We start from the raw sequence: 26421 nt of genomic DNA on the forward strand, positions 1-26421 counted from the left end.
CGCTTCACCAGGGAAATTCATACAAGCAGTTGAGAATCAAGGTTCATATTATCATTCAGCCAGCACTAACAAGGACATGTAAGTATGATATTACTATGGCTTAATGCAGCTATGTATCAGCCAGGTGTCAGCTGCACTAAAACACACAAGAGGCTTATGCTTTAATGATGCCATTGATTTTTTTGTAGTAGCACAAGTAGTAGCAGTTGTAAAGGGACAGAAGGTCTTAGTTTTGATCAAGGTCAGGCCATGCCAGATATAAAACAATACAGGGAAGTCAAATCCTTGCCTGAAAGTGTTTTTAACTTAATTATAGAAGGAGAGAAAGAAAGAGGAATGCAACATGAATGCAAGCAAACTAACTGAGTCAGTGCAAGTTCTCTGTGCAGCAGGGCAGAAGCAGGAGGTGACAAGGACCAGCTAAGGCTTGCTGACATGATGGGTCCTCCACAGCTGCTGAATGCTACTGGCCATCTGCCGTTGTCCACATGCAAGTCCAGCTCAGTCCCTCTGCAATAGGTACAGGGTACTGCACATTACTACACACTACTATGCATTACTAGCTTTCAGCAAGAGTTAGGGAAGTGGCATGAGATCTACAGGGTCTCATATAAGCACATATCTAAGCAAAACAGACAACCCCTAGCTCCCACAATGAGCAATGTCAGCCAAACAGGAAAAGCATTATTGCACTAGTTTGCACAAACAAGGAAAAGAATGTAACTTTTATAGCACTAACGATTTTTAGATTAAAAATGAAATGATACAGCAAGCAGGAAAAAAATCCATGTGGAGACCATCTATTCAGAGGGCAGATAGACACCTGAATTCCTTGGAGTTTCAATGATAAAGTTTGAGTCTTGCAGGTACCATTGATCTCACTGTCACCGTGTTATTAAAGAGTCGTAATGCGGTAATCATGTTATAGCAGCTAGGAGGTAAAGTGCCATCTCATGTGTATAAGGAGTTCCTGAATATACTTGATCATATAGAAGGCTCGTAATCTGTTATATTCTCCACACCCCAGACTTACTCTTATTAAATTCTGTGGAAAAACATGGAGATGCTTGGTCAGGTGTGAGTTAGCAAAGACCTATCTAGTAACCTGGGATAGAAATAGCTAAAAAATTGTTGAGAGGAAGAAAATCACGATGTGTATTGGAGGCATCTCATTTAGGTATTCAGATAGGTATGTGAAATGAAATGTCATTTCTTGTTTAGCTTGACAGCATGGGGCCCAGGGATTCATTTTTATTCTCTGCAGGAGGTCTCACACCTCTTCCATCTTTCATGCCCAGGCCACCTAGCTGCATAATGCTGACAACAACTGGCCAGTTCTGAGCTATCCTGCAAGGAGTGTGCCCTGGGAAGCATCTTCTGGATGGTGCTAGAACACATCCACTAAGCATATGCTTGGTATCATAGCAGATCATTAAGGTCATATCAGTTCAAACACTGCTATTCCTTCCCATAATGATTTTCAGATGCCTGCTATAGGTTGTTTAATCCAAACTTCTCTATGTTGGCTCCAGTGAGTCCTGCTTCCTTATGCTCCTCCCCATCTTGAGAACCACATCACCTCTATAGAGTGCTCCCCACCACTGCCAGCTCTTTCTGCCCACATGAAGGATCTCCTCCTCTATGTCACAGAAGCCACATGTCTCCAGAGTCATGTAGGAAGCAAGGAGAAGTGTTAAAAGGCCATCAGGGCACACCATGGTTTGTCGTCCTAGCTCTTGACATTCTATATTTATCTGGACCCTCAGGTAAAGACTTTCTATTATTTGGACATGGTTGCTTCTAAATAGTGAAGTGTAGAAGACCTGAAGCCAGTTGTGCTAGCTGGTTGATCACAGAGAAGTGTGGGTTTCTGCACATTCAGTCAGTAAGTGCAGCATACATGCTAGCTCGCATATGTATGACTTTTGCAAAGAATAGTTGTCATTAAATAGAACAAAATAGCTGCTATGTTTTAGTCTTATCCTCTGACTGCTCCAGTCAACACCACTATCTTAGCAAGCCCAAAACCTCTAGTAATCACAATTTGTGAAATTAATGTATGTTCTCATGTTAAACTCTTATACAGATTAGCCTGAAAGGTGCAAGCTTCCTATCTGGGCTTTCTGATTAGGGATTTTTACTATAGACTGAGTGATAAATTATGTTTAATGTGTCATTAAGTACTTCTTCTAACAATGATAGATGGCAATATTTAAGAGGCAGAGGCAAAAAAAGAAAAAAAGAATGCTTTGACACCAAGTAATTCAAATATAGAAGCTTGCATTTTCATCACAGCACGATTCTGAGAGGGCTCAGAGCTGAACTGTGGACATAGGGACTGCAGTTACCATGCATCCTAAATAAATCCTAATGGTTCTTTCATCCACTTTCCCATTACCATAAATATAATAACACTATTTGCTCATGGTGACACAAGCCTTTCAATGAGTGTTCCTTAACATCAGTAGTGTTTCATGCACTGAAGATGCTACAGAACTCTTTTATTACTTTGTTGCATCTGTGTATTCATTCATTTCTCATCTGCTCACCCGTACTTTGTCATATGTGAATTTCTCCCCCAAAGGCTGAATTGACAACACTAGTTCGTGTTATCCATAGCAAAGTAATTGACTTATTCCTGGCAGATGTCAGGGAACACATTAAAGTATGCAACATGAAGGCAGACACTAATATATAAAATCACTAATAATTACTATATTATCATTACCGTATCTAATACACAATACATTTATAGTATAAACTGAACAATATGAAAAGATGCAGTGAGAGAGTGTAGAGAGAAGGCAAGAAGGTCAGCTCCCCAAAACCAGTCCAAGAGGTTGCTCAGCCCACCAAATTTTCCAAGCTCCTTCATTTTATGGCAACTTACGCCCAAACTCTGCTCATGTCCCAAAATGTCAATGCAACAATAGTGAAGGTAAAAATAAATAAATAAATAAGTGAGAGCAATATTCCATGTCTCCCGAGATTGCTGGAGACTTTTTCTGCTAGAAACTTTTTCATTTTCAGTAGATCAGGCTTTTTCAGTTTAGAGAAATAATCTATACAGTTTTGCTTGACATTGACAGACTGAACTTAATTCCACTGAGACAGAGAGTTAAGTGTCAATAACTGAAAATAGCTGCTTAGCACCATTCATTCCCTTCTAGGGGCTGTCAGCTGAGCTTAGAGTTTATGTTAGTACATCTACAATAAATGTGTCCCTGAAGAACGCAGAATAATTACAAGTAGAACACAAACCACAGAAAGGTTGAACATTTATATTTAAATAGAATTCTGATATCCACTAAGCAAATAAATAAATAAATATATAGTTCTTGAAAGATCACATGGGAACCCTAGGGAGAAAAAAAAAAAATATGCTGGATCTAGATTAGGCACTAGTTAGCAGGGAACATGTGTTTTATTTTCCCGTTAAAACACAATGCCAACAGGTGGCTTCTATCAGCATAGGTTTAAGAAAAAATAATTTATTCATTAGCTTAGAGCAAGCATTACCTTGACCCTGTAGCAAGCAAAAAATACTATTAAATAAAGAATCCATTCCTGATACTAAAGTTCAATGTGAATGTTGCCATCCACTTCAAAGAGGAGCTCGGTCTCCTCCAGTACTCTGCTTACACCGACTCTCCCCTGACTCCCCTCACTAGACCATGTTTAAGCCAAGCTCTTGCCTGCCCACTTGTGCTGCCACTCTGGTCACAAACCCCCCTGACGTGGTGCTCTGCAGTATCTTCCTTTGCACCTGCCTCTCCCTCCTGACGGCCTGATTCTCATCACCATGTTTTATGACCCCCTTCTCTACTGTGAACCACCAGCACGATGTTTCATGGAGGAAAACAGCAAATTCACGCCGCATCCTGGGATGACTCAGCTGGCTCGTCTCTCTCTGCTACCTACAACAGCTGGATGCTAAAAGGGCCCCCAACAAACATGCTGAATAAGCAGATCTGCAAGTCACATTGGATGTGGGAAATAATGGAGGGTGGTGGCTTAGGGTCTCATAAATAACTCCTATACCACTGTCACCGCCACATTTTGGTGCCACAACCCAGAAACCCATTAAAGATAAGTAATTATCACCACACCTCCCCAGGAAGCGTTCTCTGCAAAATGGCCCTCAGATAGATTAATGCTTCCTTTTTCTGCAATAAAGTCTTGATTTTCAATTTTTGGTACAATTAAGGAGCACTGTAAAACATTTTTATTATCTTTCTGTTCAGACTGAGAGACAATTATTGCACTGTTTGTAGATGCAGGAACCTATTCAAGTATTAGTCATTTTCCTTGTTATTAGCTTCTGGTTTAAATTGCATGATAAAGAATTATGGACACATTTGCGATCCCACAGTGTTTGTTTTCATTTTTTATGGCACGGCAACACAAATGAAAAGAGACAGCTAATGGCCTGGGGAGGGGACTGCGTGGTCTCAGCGGGAAGGCTGCAGTGACAGGTATGAACACCCGTTAAAGAGGCAGGGTGAGAGGACACCGAATTTGCAAAGAAAACTACTTTTTCATCCTTCCAAAAATACCTTCCTGTAATTATCTGGTGCCGTGTTCATTCCGTAAGTGTTAATTGGAACAAGTTTTCATTTGTACAAGAGGCAGCCCAAGATATCCTCTCACCCCGTGGCAGCAGCAAGCTACACAAAGAAGAGGACGTGCGGCACAGCACCTGCCCTTCCCAGGACTGCAGCTTCGGGTACCACTGGCCAGAGGCAGCTGAGCCACAGGCGAGGCTGTCACCGGGGTCCCAGTTTGCTAAGGACAGATTTGTCAACACAGCAGCCAGGGCCATGTCTGTTCTAGCAAATGAAATGGGCCAGGGACCATCCTCCAGCCTGGAGGCCAACTGGCATAGCGCAACTTTCATCCTTTTGGCTAAACTCTCTTATCTTCAAAAACAGAGCTCCCGTATTCAGGCGTTTTACTGGGAACTCTCCCTGGCTTGCGACATCCCCTAAGCCCTGTCTGAGCGTTTTCTTGGAAAGCACTCACTGCAGCAAGCCAAAGCTCTGCTAGGACTGGGCGAGCAGCAGCGAGGCTGAGCACACACCCCTGCATGTGCCTGTGGCCTGACACTGTTTAGTTCACAGCTCTAGGCATATCCATGGAAACTACTCCGATTTTTTTGCAGAACTGGCTTGTGGATGAAGAATAAATCCAGCACTGCTTTGCAATGCGGAGTGCGCGCAGCAAGTTTTGTAAGAATTTGATGGACTGTAGCTGTAAAGTGCTGCTTAACTGTGAAAATGAGTTATTTCAGTGCTATCCTATCATCAGCTTAGCATCTAAGACTGCTTTTAGAAATTCTGTGTCCTTTTATATACTGGGTAAGGGGACATAATTGCTTAATGGTGCCTTTAAGAAATTAAAGCATCTCCCCGGTAATAATTAACCACAGTAGCCTTGCTTTTACCCTCTCCTTCGGTGACAAGGACTGATAGATAGGAGGTCAACACAGTTGTCAAAATATTGTAATTGCCTCATTTCCAGTCAACCAGAACAAGCTTTCCCAAAACACCGTGCCTCTAACCTACTCAGAGCCACATCAGCTGTGCCCTCCCTTCCCACCACTGGCCCTGACAGCATGGCCAGAGGTATTACAGTGATGGCCTAACCCAAATTGGTGCGTGCCAGGAGTCATAGGGCTTCCCTGCTTCAATTCCTGCAGTCAGAGCTGAACTTGGGCAAATGCCTGCAAAACCAGCAGTCCTCACTGCAGCTCTCCAGTGACGGAGAACAGCTATGCACTCAGGTGCCAGCCTTGACGCACCGCCTCTATTAACTAATCACAGATTGCTTAGATACTTTCTGCAGCTACTCACTAGTTTGATGTGATGTATACACAGGCATGTAATCTTTCTTAGAAAAAAAAAAAATCTTGAGAAACTGCAAATCTAACCAGATCAGTTAGAGTACAGGTTTATTTGCTGATTTCTGTTGGTTTTTCTCTCAAACCAGGATTATCTTTGTCAGTATCTTCAGTACTTATCTTCACACACAAGATATATGTAATTAGATGCAAAATTGTCCTTGTCTATTTTAAAGATATATATAAATTTATGTACTCATTAAGATAGAGTTAAGTAAGCCCAAATAATCTTGTTACAGCATGAAGAGCCTATTATTACCAAGTTTGCTCATGTTTATATGTGTACTTGTTAATAACCGTAATTTGTGTTTCACAGTGAGGCATGATTTTCTGGGTGTTTCTTTAATCCCCCCTTTTGAATCTTTGAATCCTCTTGTAGTTATACATTTTTATTTGAATAGTTACACCAGAACTATAATTCTAGAAGCAAGATGGCATCAAAATACCAGAGAATAGTTCAGGATGGCTCTAGAGTAATCTGCACTAAAAGAAGGGTTTACACTGAATTCAGACTGGATTGCTCAGATCCTGCTGGGTCTTGAAAAGCTCCAAAGACATCCTACAGGATATGCTAAGGACAATGTCTACAGACTGTCAACATGCTTAAAAAAAATAAATTAAAAAAAAAAAAAGGCAAGTCAGTCTCTCTCCATTTCAAATTTTTGCACATTGTTTGTCATCCTCCCACCCTTCACCACTGTGAAAAAAACAAACTCCACCTCCTCAAAGACTTCCCTGTAGGCACTGGGGGATGCTGCTAGGTCCCCCTTAAGCTATCTCTTAATGGCTTCTGGCTAAGTCCAGCTCCTCTAGTTTCTCCTCACAGGTTAAGTGTTCCAGTCCCACCACCTCAGCAGTCTCCCCTCCAGTTTACTGATATCCTTCTGTACTGGGGATCCCCAAAATACACACAATATTCCAGATGTGATCTAGCAAATGCCAAGCAAAATGAAATAAATGTTTCCCTGGATCTCCTGACCCTGCCCATGTTCCTATAGCCCAGGGTGATGGCCTCCTGGCAGGACCCCCAGGACCCGCTTCTGCAGGAGCTTGTCCATCCCAGGGACAGGACTTGGCATTTCCTCTTGCAGAGTTTCAGGAGACTCTTGTCAGCCCGTATTTCTAGCTTAAGTCCCTCTGAGCAGTGATATTGCCTGCAAACATTGACTGTTTTCCTCAGTTTGTTGTCATCCATAAAGCAGATGCAGGTGTCATTTGCCTCCTCTTCTAGCTCACTGACAAACATAATAAACTGGACAGGTCACAGGGTAGGCCCCCAAGGAAGTCCACGTTACTGCCTCCGCATTGAGTACAATCCATTAACTACTGAAACTCATGACCCAGACAGTTGTTTTCACCAATTTCATATTCTGCCCAGCCAGCCCATAACATCCCAATTTGAATACACGCAATCTGTCACAGACAATGTCAAAAGCCTTGCTAAATTCAAGGTAGATATCATCATCTCTCTCTCATCAGCAGTTCTGGGCTTTTATCCTTCTAAGAATGAAAATATTCCCTTCAGCCACTGCATATTTAGCATCCCATATTCTGTTCAGAGTTCTGGCTCTGAGACTAGATATCCCCCTCAGCTTGTAACGATGTCATTATTTGATCCTCAATATAACCTTAATAACTTAACTTTATCTTTGGCCATGCTTAAAATATGCATTGCTGGATGGAACCCAGCTCAACGAAATATCAAGACTGTTGTGTTTCCATGACCTACTCTCATATTATTGCTGGCATGTTATGTAGTATTCATTATGGAGCTGCCAATCAGACAAAGAAATGGACGTGTTCGCTTTTTTGTTATTGCTATCATCTGCTCTGGATAATGCATCTGTTACAAGAATCACCAGGAGCTACATTTTAATGAGGTTTTGCTTTAGTTTATCCAGAGGCACATCAGTAGCACCACTGAACCTGAAGACAACATAGACTGGAGACTTTCTACTAAACGTGTAGTTAATTCTTTGTGTTAACAGACTCTCTGCTGGCGGTAGCATCTATTCACATCTTTTTTTACCTTGTGCTCTCCCTAAAAGTTATGATCTGTGTGATCCTGCTTCTCTCCTACTCCTACAGTTTCATCGGGTTTACAATTTTCAGTGTGAGACCAGAAAAGGAGGCACTTTCCTAGACTGCAAAAGCAGCAGAGAGACATTCTGCCTTAAAGAAATATTTAGGGGTGGGATGCTAATGCAGATTCCTCTCTTGGGTTCTTTGCCCCATTTCCAAGTTAACTCTACAATTTTATTTTATTTTTTAATGTTGTTGACATTGAGTAGTGATGGTAGTAACCTTTTTTTATTGCAAACAAAATTCCCAGTGAAACACATGAGCTGATAAAACAGAATTCATCACCCTCTAGACTTAAATCTTAGGTCAAGAAGTGTCACTTAATAATCTCTGACATCAAATCTAATGAGAAAGTCAAGGATCATGCCTTAAGGAAAAGTGTAATTTAAAGAGCAGAACCTGTACTTGTTCATCTGAATCACATTTATAATGTACAAGAAAAAAATATATCATCTGTTCCATTTCCCATGAATGTCTTTACCTTTGGCTTTATGAGACTTCTTTTCAGTGATTTCAATACTACATTCCAGTCTAGTGTTTTCTCAAAATCCCACTAAGGATGACTGTAGATGGAAAAAAATGACAATTGTTTTCTTTTCCACTATGATACTTCTGGGGCAGAGGAATGCCTCCTTTCTCTCTCACCAAAATAAAATAAAATAAAAGCAGAAAAAATGAGCACAGAACTGTTTCCAGTACAAAGATATGTCTGAACTTTTCCATTTTCAGATAAAATGACTGAGTGAATGGCTTCACTAATTTAATTCCCATTTGCTTTGCTGTAATATACCCTTTGTAAAGGTTAGAAGTCCATCTGCTTACTCTTCCATCAGAGACTCGGCACAGTCCCAGCTGCAGATGTGGCAGCTCCAGTGCAAAATGAGCAACAGCTTAAACAATCTCATTTCCAGCCTGAATGTGAAAGCTGTTTCTCTTGAAAGAAAACATATATGTATATCCCAAATCAGTGATTTCTCAACAGGCCCATAAATATGAATACTACACAGGGTGGGCCCATCACAAGTGGGCCAGAAGCGTGATTCCAGGAGCCTTGATAGACAGATCTCCTGCTCTCGATAACTCCCAGAATCGTATTTCTTCACCTCTCTTTATAGAGAATTTTTGAAGAACACAAAACAAAGGCTAAACTTCATATGTGAAGGGTGACCCTAACATTGTGTGTCAGTAGGAGTTAGTTTTAGTTTTATTTTGTAGCACAAAGGAGCATCTCCCACCATCTCCATTCCACTGTATAAATCTAGAGTGTTGTATAAAGGCAGTCCTAGGAATATACAGGAAATATTAAGGAAGTTAATTTCACCTGAACTTAGACCTTTCCCTCCAGGCAGTATTCACAGTTCTCTGTTTCTCTCTTTGTGTTGTGTGTATTTGTTTCTGGTCTCCAACTATTAGTCCCTTTTGTGAATCTCTGCTTCCTTCCAAAACTACACTTAAAGTTGTTGTGGTTTTAGTTGTTGTTGGTTTGTTTTATTTTGTTTTTCAGACTAGCAACTAAGGCTTCTTATTGGCCTACACTCTAGAAGAGAAAATGACAAGTAAGATATTTCCAAGGATAGTTTCTAAGATTATTCTGGTCTTCCACATCTACCCCTACTCCCTTCATTTCTCATTCATCTGGAAAGCATCAGCCCCCACTGCTAACTCTCTAGAGGTTTGGCCATGTTCTTAAAGCCAATCCTGAAGCACCATTCTTTATGCATAGCTTTCCCGGAAACCCCAATCTGCCCTTTTCTTTTCAAAATAGGCTACTTAAAAATAAAAGCTTTATACCTCTCCTCCTGAGCAGTACCTTTTTCTGTATGGAAACCACTCAGCTCCTCCACAGCAGGGACTGACCCAAAGGTCCTCTTTGCAGAGACTATCAGAGGCTTCAGCTCCATTAACTGGCTTTATTGGCCACTGAGGATTTTATATACCTTCAACACAGTATATTTTTTATGCTTTTATAGCCTGTTATAAATAAGACAATGGTCACTTTCTATTGTTTCTAGAATGAATTCCTGTCTTGGTAAAGGTCAGGGAACAAATGGGCTTGCACAACTTGTTGTGGCTTCTCAAGAAGTAAGGCATGGCAGGAATACCTGAGTGGAGACTGCCTGAGCTCTATCTTAAACAGAAAAGGGGCTTAAATTCTGGTAGAATACACAAGCATCACTTTCAAATATAAAAATCCTTCTATTAGATATTGAAAACTGAGCAAGGGCCAGCAATGTTAAACGCAAGACAGCACTTGTTCTGCTATCAGAGAAGGGCTAATTTGGAAGAAGTGTAGTACAGTCCTGATAAATCTCCTTTAGTTCTGGAGGTGCAATGTGTCAGCAGCATAAGAGAAAGCAGGAGAAATGGGAGCTAAAAAAAGACAGTACAATATTGTGGTCAGGATCATGCAACTGAAGATCAGACATTCAATCTGAAAACGGTAATGGGGAAGAAAAGCAAGGGAGCACGGCAAGATGCTATAGGCTATTGGAGATAATAGAAAAAAAAGTCTTTTGGCAGAGCAGGGGGACTTATATAAACTCTAGATTAAAGCCCACCTTGCTGCACCAGAGAAATAGAGCTGGTTAACCTGATGTATGTTCCTGCTGTAACAAGCACTAGCACAACTGATAGGCTAGATGTCAGGAAGAGAATTCGATTGGGCAACAGCACTGAAATATTGCTGGAAATGGTGATCTATAACATGTATGCAGAAAAAAAAATATTTTCAGATCAGCTACACTAGTGATATTTTTCCTTGGAGACAATCCTTACCTACAAAGAAATAAGCAGTTAACAACAGAAAGAGGAAAAAGGTATGCTTCTGGTTATGTATTTGATAAAAAACAAAGTTACAAGACAATAGAAAGAAAGAGAGCTCAGCAGAAATAATAATAATAATTAAAAAAGAAAAAAAGTCACGTTCTGTGAACTTTCTGGGGTCAAAATGAAAAAGAATAGAGGCTAGTGTAGAAAATAAATGGGCTTTGGGAGAGGTAAAGGTGCAAGGCAAGAAGTAACCTAATGTCAGTGTAACATCAAGACGACCTTTGCTGCTTCAAGTTTTCAGATAGAAAAGACCAGACAGATACAGAGGCGTAAATCAACCCTATGGATGTCAAAGCAAGAACAGCAATCTCAGCAGTAATAGAGCAGGTATGCATATGTGGCATCCACTCCAAAAGCATGAAGAAACAATCTATTTCTGGGCCTTTGCAGGCACACACTCCTGTCACATCAGGCTTTCTTAAGGCTTATGTTTAGTTTTTCCCAAAATGCAGCATCACCAGTAGATGAAGGAAGAAGGTAGAAGCAGAAGGACCCAATGGGTCCTGGTTTTCCATACATGCAGGTCCCTTCAATGAGTCCCAGGTAAGACTACATCTTCTTTCCTTTGACTGTCATTTCACTATTTTATCACCACTTCCCTCCATCTTCTCTCACATACAGGGCAATTTTGCAAGAGACACAGCATGGAAACCTGCTGTTTTTCTGGAGGCTTTTTTCATGTTGCCTTATGTACCGATCCACGTGTGTCATCGTGTGTACAATTGCATCACTCCCCTTTGTACCTTATTCATCTCTTCAGAGTTTTCTAGACAGCCCTGAGAGACACTGTCGGGCTGCCCTGTGCAATGATCTTCATTTCCAGAACAAACCTCACCTTTACTGTGTCTTCAGAATACACTGTGAAACACAAAAGTTTGATAAACGCCATTTAGGACAGTGGGAATTGGAGAGCACCAGCCTCGTTAGGCCTACAACAACCCTCAGGATTTTATGACCCACCAAAAATGCAAACAAACCCATGGTTTTGGATACGGATCTACTAGTTTTCTCTGTTTACCTCAGAGGAAGTTTGTGACAGAATACAAATATGAGCTCATCTCTCCCCAAGGACAAACCCATCACAATAGATTACCCCCATCAGCGACTTATCCTGTTCAAAACAAGGAGGAGGTTTGCAGCTACATGGCTATTCCTTCCCCCAGACATTACCCCCAGATCTCTGTTCTGATAGATAAAAATGCAAAAATTAGCAGCAGACAGGGTATTAAACTAGATATGGCTGGGATTTATGCTAAAACACATCTTGTTAAACATCACTTTGAAATCCTAAATCTTTGTTTGTTTGCTTGTTTTTGTGGGTGTGTTTTTTGGTGGGTTTTGTAGTTGTTGTTATAATTTCCAACAACTAAATATCTGTCTTTTTTAAAATATGTAAATCATGCAACATGAATTCACTTTGGTTTAACTAAAGACCACACCCAGACTATTACATGATACACCAGGTTTTAGATAAATCCTATTTAAAACAGTCAAGCTTAAAAATAATTCCTAACAAAAAGTGTCGGATTTGTTCATGATAATCTTTCTGTTATATTATTCAGGATACAGTTTAATAAAAACTGCATAATACCAAAAGATGATAGGTAGGGTGATGCAACAGTTTTACATTACCTAAGTTTAGACTACTCTTAAGTGCAAATAATTTTATGGGGGAAAACTTCATTTTTAGGGCAGTTATAAACCTCTAGGTTTTCATTCAGAATGAGTGTTAGGGACCATATCACAGTAAATACCTGAATATATAAGCACAACTAGCACTGAAATATGAATATTATTCAGTCCAATTTCCTTTGATTTTGACATAACCAATTTTGAAAGTCACAAAGTAGATCACAGTGGTGTGTTACCTGATTGCATCTAATATAAATCTAGATAAAAGGTTGTATCATTTTTAATATATCAACTTACTTAGAATGCTTTTTGACTGCTGACACATCAGAGAGATAGCAGTGATCAATAAAAGAAAAAAAATGCTGAGATATTAGAATCTTTACAATTCTCCTAGCCAATTTTTCACACAGTACTTAGTACCCAAGTTTTATGTCTAAACTTGCCACGTTAAAAATGTAATTCATATGATAATGAAATGTCAAATAAGTCTTGAGCTAGAGATCTGGATATTTAAAGTATCTGATTTCATTAGGAAGACACTTCTTAAAGATATGAGGAATGATCGGAGGTTCTACTTGTCTTCTGTCAACATTGGGAGCTGTCTTGGGCAGAGTGACCACGAAATGCTAGAGTTCTCTATTCTTGGCAAAGTCAGGAAGGGGATCAGTAAAACCGCTGTCTTGGACTTCCGGAGGGCTGACTTTGAGCTGTTCAGGACACTGGTTGGCAGAGTCCCTTGGGAGGTGGTTCTGAAGGGCAGAGGAGTCCAGGAAGGCTGGGCGCTCCTCAAGAAGGAAATCGTGATGGCACAGGAGCGGTCTGTCCCCACGTGCCCAAAGACAAGCCGACGCGGAACTAGACCGGCCTGGCTGAACAGAGAGTTGTGGCTTCAGCTTAGGAGAAAGAAGAGGGTTTATAATCTTCGGAAAAGAGGGCAGGCCACTCAGGAGGACCATAAGGATGTTGCAAGGCTGTGCAGGGACAAAATTAGAAAGGCCAAAGCTCATCTGGAGCTCAATCTGGCTACTGCCGTTAAAGATAAAAAAAATGCTTTTATAAATACATTAACACGAAAAGGAGGACTAAGGAGAATCTCCATCCTTTACTGGATGCAGGGGGAAACTTAGTTACAAGAGATGAGGAAAAGGCTGAGTTGCTCAATGCCTTCTTTGCCTCAGTCTTTAGCGGCAAGACCAGTTGTTCTCTGGATACCCAGTACCCTGAGCTGGTGGAAGGGGATGGGGAGCAGAATGTGGCCCTCACTATCCATGAGGAAATGGTTGGCGACCTGCTACAGCACTTGGATGTATGCAAGTCGATGGGGCCGGATGGGATCCACCCAAGGGTACTGAGAGAACTGACGGAGGAGCTGGCCAAGCCACTTTCCATCATTTATCAGCAGTCCTGGCTATCGGGGGAGGTCCCGGTTGACTGGCGGCTAGCAAACGTGACACCCATCTACAAGAAGGGCCAGAGGGTAGACCCGGGGAACTGTAGGCCTGTTAGGTTGACCTCAGTGCCAGGGAAGCTCATGGAGCAGATTATCCTGAGTGTCATCACGCGGCACTTACAGGGCAACCAGGTGATCAGGCCCAGCCAGCATGGGTTTATGAAAGGCAGGTCCTGCTTGACGAACCTGATCTCCTTCTGTGACAAAGTGACACACTTAGTGGATGAGGGAAAGGCTGTGGATGTGGCCTACCTTGACTTCAGTAAGGCTTTTGACACCGTTTCCCACAGCATTCTCCTTGAGAAACTGGCTGCTCGTGGCTTGAACTGGCGTACGCTTTGTTGGGTTAAAAACTGGCTGGATAGCCGGGCCCAGAGAGTTGTGGTGAATGGAGTTAAATCCAGTTGGAGGCCGGTCACTAGTGGAGTCCCCCAGGGCTCAGTACTGGGGCCAGTCCTCTTTAATGTCTTTATGAATGATCTGGATGAGGGGATCGAGAGCACCCTCAGGAAGTTTGCAGATGACACCAAGTTAGGTGCATGTGTCGATCTGCTCGAGGGTAGGAAGGCTCTGCAGGAGGATCTGGATAGGCTGGACTGATGGGCTGAGGCCAACTATATGAAGTTCAACAAGGCCAAGTGCCAGGTCCTGCACCTGGGGCACAACAACCCCAAGCAGCGCTACAGGCTGGGAGATGAGTGGTTAGAAAGCTGCCTGGCCGAGAAGGACCTGGGAGTATTGGTTGATAGTCGGCTGAATATGAGCCAGCAGTGTGCTCAGGTGGCCAAGAAGGCCAACAGCATCCTGGCCTGTATAAGAAGCAGTTTGGCCAGCAGGGCTAGGGAAGTGATTGTCTCCCTGTACTCGGCTCTGGTGAGGCCGCACCTCGAGTACTGTGTTCAGTTTTGGGCCCCTCACTACAAGAAGGACATGGAGGTGCTCGAGAGAGTCCAGAGAAGGGCAATGAAGCTGGTGAGGGGTCTGGAGAACAAGTCTTACGAGGAGCGGCTGAGGGAGCTGGGCTTGTTCAGCCTGGAGAAGAGGAGGCTCAGGGGCGACCTTATCGCTCTCTACAGGTACCTTAAAGGAGGCTGTAGAGAGGTGGGGGTTGGTCTATTCTCCCACGTGCCTGGTGACAGGACGAGGGGGAATGGGCTAAAGTTGCGCCAGGGGAGGTTTAGGTTGGATATTAGGAAGAACTTCTTTACGGAAAGGGTTGTTAGGCATTAGAATGGGCTGCCCAGGGAAGTGGTTGAGTCACCATCCCTGGAGGTCTTTAAAAGACGTTTAGATGTTGAGCTTAGTGATATGGTTTAGTGAAGGACTTGTTAGTGTTAGGTCAGAGGTTGGACTAGGTGATCTTGCAAGTCTCTTCCAACCTAGACGATTCTGTGATTCTGTGATTCAAACAGAAGCGTACTTGTTTTACTAGAATTTAGCTTCTTCCTAATAAATCACACTTCAAGAGCACTAGCATCTAATTACCAATTTACACTTATAGAGTATATTATGCTGTAATGAAGATGAAGCCTATTAGAACAGACAGTTCACTGCAAGTTCAGGTGCTGAAGGACAGCAATGCTGGGATGCCTGAAAGCAGGAAAAAGTCTTCATTTGTGGATATTAAGCTTGTTGATTTGGCATCCTGCAAGAATGGGACCAATTTGTATCAAACAATTTCTCTAATACTCCTGTTTTCAGCCTGGAACCTGCCTGGAATGCAAACTATATTATAAATGTTACACATTGCCAGAGGGAGAAATGGGCCCTGTGTACATCAGGGTGGTAAATCAAATCAAAGACAGACAACTCTACCTCACTGCTACAGGAAACAGTTCACAGAATTTTATTCCAACTTAAGCAGTTTAATTAAAATATAATTGTTGTAGTTAATGAAAAAGAAAAAAAAAAGAATGGCTCTGTTCAAAATAAAAAGGTGCTTGTACAGCAAGCAACCCCAAGATGCTTTCATTTCCAATTTCCAACAGACAATGCAGAAAAGATTTCACAACAACTATGCAGCAGCCATGAGAATTCAGCATTGTAGCAAATACTGCAACAAAAATCTAAATTCAGTGATAACTACAGCAAAGCAAAGAAACATTGGCATGAACATCAAATGCAGAAACTGTCTAATCAAGAAGCCAAAGGCTGATTATGAAACTGAAATAATAATTTAAAACTAAAATAACAATAAAAAAAAATAATAAATAAATAAATAAAACAGGCTATATAAGAACAAAACTTTCCAGGTTTGAGAACAATTGCAATAGCATGCAAAAATGACACACTTCTGGTATTAACAGTGACAATTTCCATAATAATGGGGAAAGAAAAATTGGTCCCATGCAAGGAAATAAATGTACTATATTAAAGAAGAAATGCCTGGAGTCACAGAAGAAGGAGATGGAATAACATAACATGTAGCAAACATACTAGTAACCTATAGAGGTTGCATGCTTAATTCAAAGCACTTGCCTGACCAGGAGACAAGGCAGCACTGCTCCAAGCACAGCCAGTCCCCAAGCCAGTGGATAGCTGCTAGCCAATCCTCATCAAGAGCTTTTCTTTCAAAGAAATTCTTTATCTGTTTAAATGCTTTATATAAGAGCTTTCTAGAAAGTAAACCCGAAAGGAGGTTGACTTGAAAGGAGGTTGTAGCAAGGTGGGTGTTAGTCTCTTCTCTCAGGTGACAGGATGCAAGGAAATGGGCATCAAGTTGTACCAGAGAAGGTTTATATTGGATATTAGGAAGAATTTCTTCATGGAAAGGGTGGTTCGGCATTGGAATAGGCTGCCCAGAGAAGTGGTGGAGTCTCCATCCCTGGAGATATTTAAGAAACTTGTGGATGTAGCACTTAGGGACAAGTGGTGGACTTGGTCGTGTTAGGTGGATATTTGGACTTTATGATCTTAAGGGTCTTTTCCAACCTAAAAGATTCACTGATTCTATGATCTTGTGATTCTATGACTCTATTCCATGGGATCTTGAGGTGCCTGATATTTTACCTCCTCCTGGTCTAAGTCTTGATTTCTGTGGAGGTTGTTTTGTCTACTGCCAGAAGAGGGACTGTTCATGAACCTGAACATCTCTTCCAGGGAACTGTAACCAGATAGTTGCAGCTTCATCTCTTCATAGTGATGATGATAACTTAATATTTTCAACCCAAGAAAATAAGGTAAGAGAAGTATGCCAGTGTGGAGAAAAATAAGACAAGAAAGCCAGTATGGGAACTTGCTTAGACTTCCATCATATTGCTGGATGGTGTAGGAATTACTGAAGTGACTTCACATTGTTTTGCCTTCACACCTGAAGCTGAAACCAGGATAGAGCTGACGTGTCCTAAATGGAAGCACATTCAGAATATTCCTGGCAATTAAATGGACCTCTTGTAGCATCTCATCCAGTACCTTCACCAGATGTTGTCCGATACACACTTATTTGAATGCCTGCAAGTTGACATCAGTTTCTTATAATCACAGAGTGCTTTGATGCCAAAGTCCTGAAACATTTCAGAGAAATACCTTGATGAGCAATTACAATGTCTGAGCTCAGGGGCTCTGCTGTACTGCTATGTTTTGTCAGTCAGGTGCTGGTGCCTTCATGGGACAGTGCACTGAAAAGTTCAACACGGTGCATGAGAAAACATGTGTCTTTCTACAAATCTAACTGAAACATACACAAACCTGCCTATGTCCTAAAGACAACTGAATTATGCATAGCATATTGCCTTTTCTTAAGCTAAACTATTTTCATTGCTATTAAAGATTATAACTACAATGCTGACCACATACAATATGGCATCTAATTTTAGCATCAAAGAACCAATGTAGGCACTACAGAATGAACTGCCTACTCTTCCACTTCATTCATTAACTGTTTTTGCTGTCATGGCAGAGAAGAAGGTTCTTGCTTCTCATTTCAAAACAGGGGCTGCATTGCTGCTAGTGAGAAAAGTCATTCTTTCTCCTGTAAGGTAGTGTGACCAGATAACCACTAAAACACAAGAAATAGAAAGATCTGAAAAACTTGAAACCTAGAATAATTAGGATTCTTTCATTTAGAGAAGAGTCATTGTTTGCCCATAGCAAACAAAAGGAATTATTAATCCTTAATTCACTTTTCAGCTAATTCGATATCATCATTCATCTTCTTAATAATATGATGCTCTTTCTTCTGGATTCATTGTATGTCCACCCTAAATAACATTGGCATGGGAAAACACAAAAACAATCAACACTCCCACTAAGAAATGTTCAGTCCAACTTGGTGGAAGGCAGGCATCTCCCTGTCATGTGCAGCAAGATTTTCAGACCTCCTTCAAAGCTGCAAAATGTTTGGCATTGAGGAAACTGGCTCATGCTGTCCATCTCCTGTCATCAATTCCCATCAGGGTTAATACCACAGAGACGAGAAAGAAAGAGGAAAAAAAAAAAAAAAAAAGAGCAAGTCTTGATTATTGCACCTTTTTCCAATTGTGTATGGATCAAAAGGGATAAACATGCAGGCTGTAACACCATTTGTTCACAAGCAGCATAAACACAACTGATACGGCACCGTCTGATCTGCTGCATCCCATCTGCCAGCTGCAAGAACGAAAAAGGGAGAGCAATTAAGAATATTAATCAGGGCTTGAAGTGCTGCATGATTCATGATACGTGAAGAAAGACCAAGATATATCAAAAGATAATGTGTTTACTTAAAATAAAATAGAAGCATGATTTCTTTAGTCCTTCATATTTAATCTAGTAGAATTTTTTCCCTGACTGCACTGAACTTTCTACCAAATCTCTTGCACTCACTTTGAATAGCCAAGCACTTAGCTCAGTCGATCTCAGTTTAATTCAAGCTTCTGATTAGTGATTATTTAGAAGCACTGAGTTAACATTAGAGTTTCAGCAGCTAGATTATTTCCCTTGTGATCTTCATTCTGGTATTTAATAATGCCATTTCTTCCATTCCAATTAGGCTTTTCATCTAAAAAAAGGCAAAACTTTCTTTTCGATTTCTGGGTAAACATACTGAGCATCACATGGAATTTGATCCTTGCTATGAAATTATTTTGGCAGAATTAATAAAACTGCTCTACAGTTTCATGGGGAAAAATTCCTTTTCTGTATGGTTGAGGTATTTCTGTGGAGAATTTTTAGCTTCTCCTGAGGTGCTGTCTCCTTGTGTCTAAGTGAAAGACAATACCACAAAGACATTTAAAGGGCCTAAAGGTGCAGATTTGTGCCTAGTGGGATTTCATATCTCCATAAGAGACCAGAACATGAGCAGAAATTGCAATTTAAAATCTAAAGAAACAAAACACCTATTTGGAGATCCATACCAGAAAACCTGCCTTTTGTGTGTACAAGGGTGGCACGAGCACTGGAATACCACACAGACATTCTTTCATACTGCCAGTCGCCCAGTTGTGTGGGTGTCTCATTGTGACAGGCACTGGGGACACAAAAGGAACTGCCAAAGCATGGCTTTTACACACTCATGAGCCATGTCTCCAAGATGAGGAGAAATAAGTCCTGGCCACCAGCTTGTCTCCAGGCCAGCACAATCCCTTGTGCATGTCAGGAGATCAGAGGAGAAGCCTGCACTGTGGAAACCAGCCCCAGGACACCCAAACTCACCAACCAGAGCAGCGCAGGGGTCCCTTGGCTGGAAAACGCCCTGTCCCCATGTGGGGACTGGTGAGCAGGATGAGGACATCAGAGGGCAGCCCTGTGCATAAACCTCAGATGTCAGCTCGGCTGTAAGGAAACCTGTGCTGTTATTTACTGCAACTCAGAAAGCTGTCCTACACAAAGGGTTGTACCCTAGCCATATCAGAAGGAGGGGGAATGAAAGGTAGCCCAAATTCACTGGGCTATTTATTATACCTGGTCCATCGGTTGCAGGCACTTACAGGCTTCAAAATTAAAACCATGCTCCTGAGTTGAAGGTCTACAGTATTTTGACTTCAGTCTCTTCTCTAGACATAAGCAAGAGTCAAGATTGTCAAAACATCAGGTTTTTTTAAGATGTTGCAGTCTGGAGAAAAGAAAAAAAAAAGAAAAGAAAAAAAAAAGGAAATTATTGTATGCATTTGTAGAGTTTTATTTCTTTTCGTTTGTTTTTGTTTTTTTTTCCTGGATTTTTGGTCATGCAAGAATTTGCACCTGCCAAGACAAAGCAAGGCATTGTTGAATACAGATTTCACTTTAAAAAAATGTATTTCCTACTTTGAAATAGGCAAAAAGGCATATTTATGAAGCTAAAGAACCACAGAGAGGGGCCTTTTAAAGACACTGACCTGTCAGAAGAGGCTGATACACTACCAAGCCCCGCAGAAACCTCTGATAACCTCAGGTTGCCTTTGAAACCATCCAAACAGGGGCTTTAGACAATTTGGTACCATTTAAAGAAAGTCTGCATGCTGTCTTTTGCAATAGAATAAGGACCCTGGCACTCGATGTCCCTTGTCATTACAGGCCAAAGAATAACATTAAGCAGGTTGGAAATAGATTGTGCACAAAGTCAAATTGAATGTCCAGGTGAAAAGAAAAAAGAAAACGAAAAAAAGAGGGTATATCTGCAAAAAAGACAGAAATACAACTTTTTGTGTGCAGATAATATGACAGAGAGAAAAGATACAGAGGACATGCACGAGCATGTGTGCTCTTCACAAATGATCAAAGCTGTCTGTAAGAATGTCATCCTGAGGTTTAATCCTACAAGATGTAAGGGACAGGTTGGGTACACTGACTGCCTTATTCATTTCCCTCTTAGGAAGGGTTGAGCACCTGGATAGCTTGTTTTTTGCTTGGAGAAAGGAAACCTACATCAAAGAGATGCGTTTTTCTTTTTACTGAAACACACATATAAGGACCAACCCTTTTGGAGGGTTCGATAAAGATCGAACAAGTAGCAAATTTGATGCTCAAATCCCTCCATGCTGGGGCTCTCTGAAAACTAAGCCTCATTCTTAAACTCTCTGGTCTTATTTACTGCACTTCCCACCACTGCTCTTCTCATAGCCTCCAACCTAGGTCTGCATTAACCCCTTCTTCTAGCACAGTAAAAGATCTCAAATTTTAAACCAATGCATGAACTCAATGAGAAGCTGTGTCTGTCTGGATGTTGCTTTTTTTTTCTGCTCTTCAACAGACAGAAACATCATTCCTCAGCACCAGTTGTATGCAGAAGACTACGACTTTAAAATGCAGGACTTATGACACTGAAGTAAAAAGCCTGATTGAGTAACCATTTAGAAGAAACTTTGACTCTGAAATACTTTGGGGTCACCTCAGAGATGCTTCACTCCCTGACCACAGAGCGGTCATCTGGGATGAAGGTACAGTACTAAGGCTGAGGAGATGACTTCTGTCTGTGCTACATGAGACAAAGCATGTAATAAGGAACAGCTTGTACTGTGTGAAATCATGAGGAGGTTGTCTGCTGTATAAATTTAGACAGCAAGTGCTCCAGTTCAGAAAGCACCACGTAACATGCCTTTCTGCGCTACCTCCCACAGTGAAATCTCCATTTCTGTATGCATATATGTGCACACAAAGTAAATCTGGGATAAGGTGGCAACTGAAAGCAAAACCTGCCTTAATTGTCCAGCACAGAACAATGGCAGCCAACTCCCATTTAATCACAGTAGGTCCTTGTATTTTGAATGCCACTATTTTCTTTTATTTGCACTATGACTGTTTTGGTTTTCCTCTCAAACAGGTTGCAGCAGTACAAGAGGATACAGATCTAACAAGCTTTGATTAGAGGAGAATGTCCTGACTTCTCTGCTGCAGACAGGCACCTTAATGGTAGTTTGAGATAGAAAGGATTTCTTATGCCATTATCGAGATCTTTTCCGGCAGCAGCTTTCATAGCGCTGTCAGATTAGAGTGTTCCTCATTAACTGTCAGCCACTTATCTGTTTTTCACTGGGAGAGAGAAGAAGGAGGGAATAATAATCCTCATATATACTGGATGGCCTCTAGGAGAGAAATGTCACTTAATGACATTTGTACAGCAGATAATACCAGGCAAAATAAAGGGCAGGAGGGGATTTTTATTTTTTTTTCCCCAGAACTCCTAGAAGAAATGTTTGTTACCTTTCTCTCTCAAATTGGCTTTGCAAGTGACTTGGAGGTTTTATGTCAGAAATTACTCATAGATCACTGGAGGGATAACAGACCACCTTTTACGGTCCTGAGCACGCTAGAATATCTTCCTTTGCTTTTTGTGACTGACAGCAGCTTCCTTTTATCCTCAGGCGACGGACAAATTAAAAGACAATCCTGGTCCCTGTGTTTCCCCCCTGATTACTGTGCACAAGCTCAACTCTCAGCTGTGTCAGATTGTGCTATTACTGCACCTCAGCTACTTTTCTCCAGATGAAGGGGGAGAAGGGAATTGTGTAAAGATTTCTTTTTCCGAATACTTTTTCTTTTCCCTTTCTCTTGAGCCCTAGCTGGAAAACCTTTGAAATTAGTGAAACTTTTGTATACTTTTTGTATTAGTGTACCCAATCAGACAGAACAGAACTGATTTGGTGCGTCCTGCTCCTAGTTTTTATTTCCACCACAGAATTCTTGTGTTCCCCTGCCTCAGGAAACACCTAGAAATACTAATTTCAAATGCAAAGATAATGAGAAAAGTTCTGGAGCAAACTGAATAAGCACAGCATTTTTAAAACACCACAGAGACAACACTTATCCTTGATCGTGTCAATCATCTTATCTCTTAGGATGGCTGAAAAGACTTAGAGATGTCCACCTCCCCTTCCCATTCAACGCATGGACAGCTCAATTGTTCAGGTAAGGGGGATGCAAAGGCCACAGCCAACAATGTGGTTTCCTAAAATCACCTTTGATGATTTCACCCAGCCTTGCAAAAGAAGAAAAGAGGACAGCTGGGGAGGATAACAGTGGGAGTCCCAGTCTCAAGAGAAATCACTGCCTCCCTGAATCAGAGCTTAAGGAGGTTCCAACAAAAGATTCAACGAATAAGGAATAAAGTTAGACAAATGATCAGCTTTGGTGGCAATTTCTGTGCTGGATCGTGCTTCACAGTTCTTGTCAGCAAAGCAACTGGTAACCGGCCTCATATGGTCTGAAAAAGCTTTGTTATTTGCTACATGGAGTCCGGCTGTCATATGGATAGAAGCTTTTTGCTCTGTCTATATTCAAAGGCTTGCAGCAAGCTTTGCCAAAACACGTAGCTATATTTCTTGACAAGCCAGGCCTTAGCTATAAGCTCTTTTAGTCAACAGTCACAAGAAGATAGGAAATATTTTTCTCTTTTTTCTTGTCTTATCTTGGACATTATTTGTTCTTCTTTTTCCTCAGCAGTGTTGTCTGAAGCATCTTGTTCAGTCCTTGTTTTAATCTCTGTATGAAATCTGCCCAAGACAGACACGTTCCCAAGTCACAGCAGAAATCATCTGTGTCCTTGCAAGAGCAGAGAGAACATGTGCCTCATTGTTGGCATTTCTTATAATCAGCTTCACACACCTCTATGATTTCCCTTGTAGATGCATCCAAGTATAGGCTGTGCCACAGGAAGCATAAATAACCTGGCTACCTGCTGAATTAAGAGGTAAAAGCCTGTTGTGGCAATTTGTGAGTTTGGAGAGAAAAAAAATAAAATAAAAAAATCTTGAATAGCTAGGAAATATACTCATAGTAAAGAAAGATATTAAAAAAAAAAAGAGGTAAAAAAAAAAAACCAACAATGTTTTCAGTCTTAGATTACATGGGAAAATAGCCTAATGGACCTCAAACGAAAAGAAGAAAAAGGAAAGCAAAACACAGAGTAAGTCACCTGAGATGTTCACCTTGTAGCTTACTACCTTGCAAGTTACCACGTTACATTGCAGTGCACTCAAAGAGATAGCAATGTCCAGCAGACAGACATGAACCTTGGCTAAGAAGGCCATAAGCAATATTGGATGTGCTCAGGGATATTTCCAAGGCTGCTGGTTACTCTCCTGGCATTAGACCAACCTAAGCACCCTGGGAAAATGGCTGTGAACACAGCAATTAAAGATAGCTATGGACATGGCTCAGCCACAAAGAGACAAGCAAGCCCACCATGGCGGCTGGTCCCCGACAGGGAAGGCAATCGAGAGCCTGTGGATTTTGCCAAAGGACTGGTATCGCACATCAAATGCACGTGAGCAGTCTGGCAGCTTGTCAGCTGAAACAAAGTGAATCTACCTTGGTGTTAATTCAATATAAAAATAGCTATCATCATTGTTTTCAGCTAGTTCTGCATATCTGCTTCTAAACCTAATAACCCCACTGTTAAAACTGTCGTAATACATTCCTCCCGGGCTTGTACTTCCACTTTTCTCTATTGTACAAAGCAATTGGATGTTATCTGGCAAAACCACAAAGCACTACATTTCTCCTCCTGTCAGTCTTTGAAAACAGTCGTGTGCCTTTCTCTAAAACTCGGCATATAACAACTGTGGATACCCAAGAGGGAAGAGAATTTCTTCTCCACCAAGCAGCATCAGCTGGGGTGGGTAACGCCAGGTGTCATTTAGAAAGAGATGTTTTCCATTGAGAAGTATTAGCCAGTGATGGGCAAAAGGGAAACAGAAGCTTTGTGGAGCCTAAAGGGCCTCCTGCGAGTGCTCCTCTGTAGCACTTGTCTGAATCATCATTTTTCTTCCCTTCAGCTGGAGGGAGTATGTGATCTATTAATATACTACCCTTGAAGGTAGCAAGACCAAACCCCGGTAATGCACACAGGCAGGAAGAGGCACTCACTTGCTTGGACAGTATTCATATACTACAGTGTGAGAAATGATGCTCTGGACCATAAATAGACTCTTAGTTGCCATAAGTGCACAGCCTGAAGATACATGAGGGAAAATTCCTTGAACTCCCTCCAATCAAGACACTATAGTGGTTTCATTATAGGAAAACGAAATTCAGTCTTCATGCCTTGCGAAAATAGAAACTTGGCACCTTTGACCACTGACCATCTTTCCGGAAAAACCTGGAGACCCTAAGGAGTCTAAAATACATCAATCTTAGGAGCAATTCTGAGCATACCAGAAGATAGATTTATTTGTCAGAATAAGTTTTATCACCCTTAAAATTTAAACTGCATTTTTTAACCGTAGTTGTAAGATGAAAAACAAAAGCATGAGGGGCTCAAGAAGAGACTGTACCTTGGAAAAGAACCTCTATTCTTATTAAGAGTCAGCAATCATGACTATCAAGTTAACCAAATCTAACTGTACAATTGTTACTTTAGCCTCCAAGAAGTGAGGGAGGGAGAAAGGGAGTTATTGTAGAAATGTTAACAGATAACAGCATCCACAAAAAACGAGTGCTTTAAATCAAATGACATACTATAAATCTAAGGGACAATTTATGAAAGCCTTGCTGAAAATCTGTGTGTCATTCCCTTCAATGCAATGTCACCATTACCCTGCAAATATAGAACAGTTAGAGCTAATTTTTCTGCAAGAAATTAAAAAAAAAAGGGGGGGGGGGAGGGTTAGAACATTACTAAGAAAAATATGACAGATTGGATAGAATTAGGTTAAGGGAAAAAATAAACTCTGGAGGACAAAGACTATACAAAACTTATAATGATAATAAAAAGAAATAAAAATTGCACTGGGGCTGCACCCTCACTTCAGAACCTCAGTGCTGTTGCAACAGAATGCCATGCTTTTGAAATAGCTCAAAGCAGAGATTTGTCTCATTTTACACTACATTTTGGCTCACACAGAAAATAGCACAGCCCTTGTCTGAACCCCCTTTGGGAGTGTGGATTTCAAAGAAACCCAGACTGCATGCCACATGGGTGACGTATTCCTCATTGTGCGAACCCAAATGGTGTCCCACCACGCTGGCCCCTACACACCCACAGTCCCTTTTAGATCTCAACTTTCATATAGATTTACTTATGTTGAAAGAGCGGCGGTTCTCTGATTGCTAAATCCTTCCGAACAAACATATAATGAGCAATTTTTTTTTTTTCAGTAAACTTGCTACAATTCCTATGGCCATCTGAAAAATGATTTACAATGTCACAGATTGGGAAACATAATCATGGTAGCTAAAGATAATGAATAATTATTGTTGCCATCTGGACGCTTTGAGAAGCGTCCTTCTGAAGTTTGTGCTCCAGTTTCTACTGGAATAGAGCTGGTACAAAAGTAAAGAACAACAACAACAACAAGAAGTTAAATTTACATTAGCAGAAGAATAGCTGCTAATTTAGAATCTACAAGGGGGAAGCACTGAGATTAATTTAAATGCAATTTACACAGAAATATTCATGAAATTTTGTAGCTATTTTTTAGCTTGTCAAGTATATTGATGTAGTAGAATAGTTTCCTGATTATCCGTGCTTCTAGTTGCAACAGCACACATCACATCATCTGCGAGACAAAGGTTTGTTTTGATACCTTTTCCCTACCTCTGTGAACACAGTTATCCTTACAGCAGGCAGTTGCAGTATGTGTTTAGCACTCGGAGCATATTTCCCTGCATTGTTACACTTGCTGTGGTTTGCAGG

General features: G+C 41.1%; 1 long non-coding RNA gene across 2 annotated transcripts in view; it reads right to left on the minus strand.

Annotated features, from left to right (window-relative positions):
- The window catches only part of LOC310892134, a 102654-nt gene that overhangs the window by 7230 nt on the left and 69003 nt on the right, over positions 1 to 26421 (minus strand). For both annotated transcript variants that reach the window (XR_014577891.1, XR_014577892.1), the window contains exons 2-3: positions 19773 to 19923; positions 18359 to 18479 (exon numbers count right to left, since the gene is read on the minus strand). This is a non-coding gene — a long non-coding RNA (uncharacterized lncRNA). The remainder of the gene's footprint in view (positions 1 to 18358; positions 18480 to 19772; positions 19924 to 26421) is intronic.

Source organism: Anser anser (genome assembly GCF_964211835.1).
Source record: "Anser anser genome assembly, chromosome: 1".
Classification (NCBI taxonomy): Eukaryota; Metazoa; Chordata; class Aves; order Anseriformes; family Anatidae; genus Anser; species Anser anser.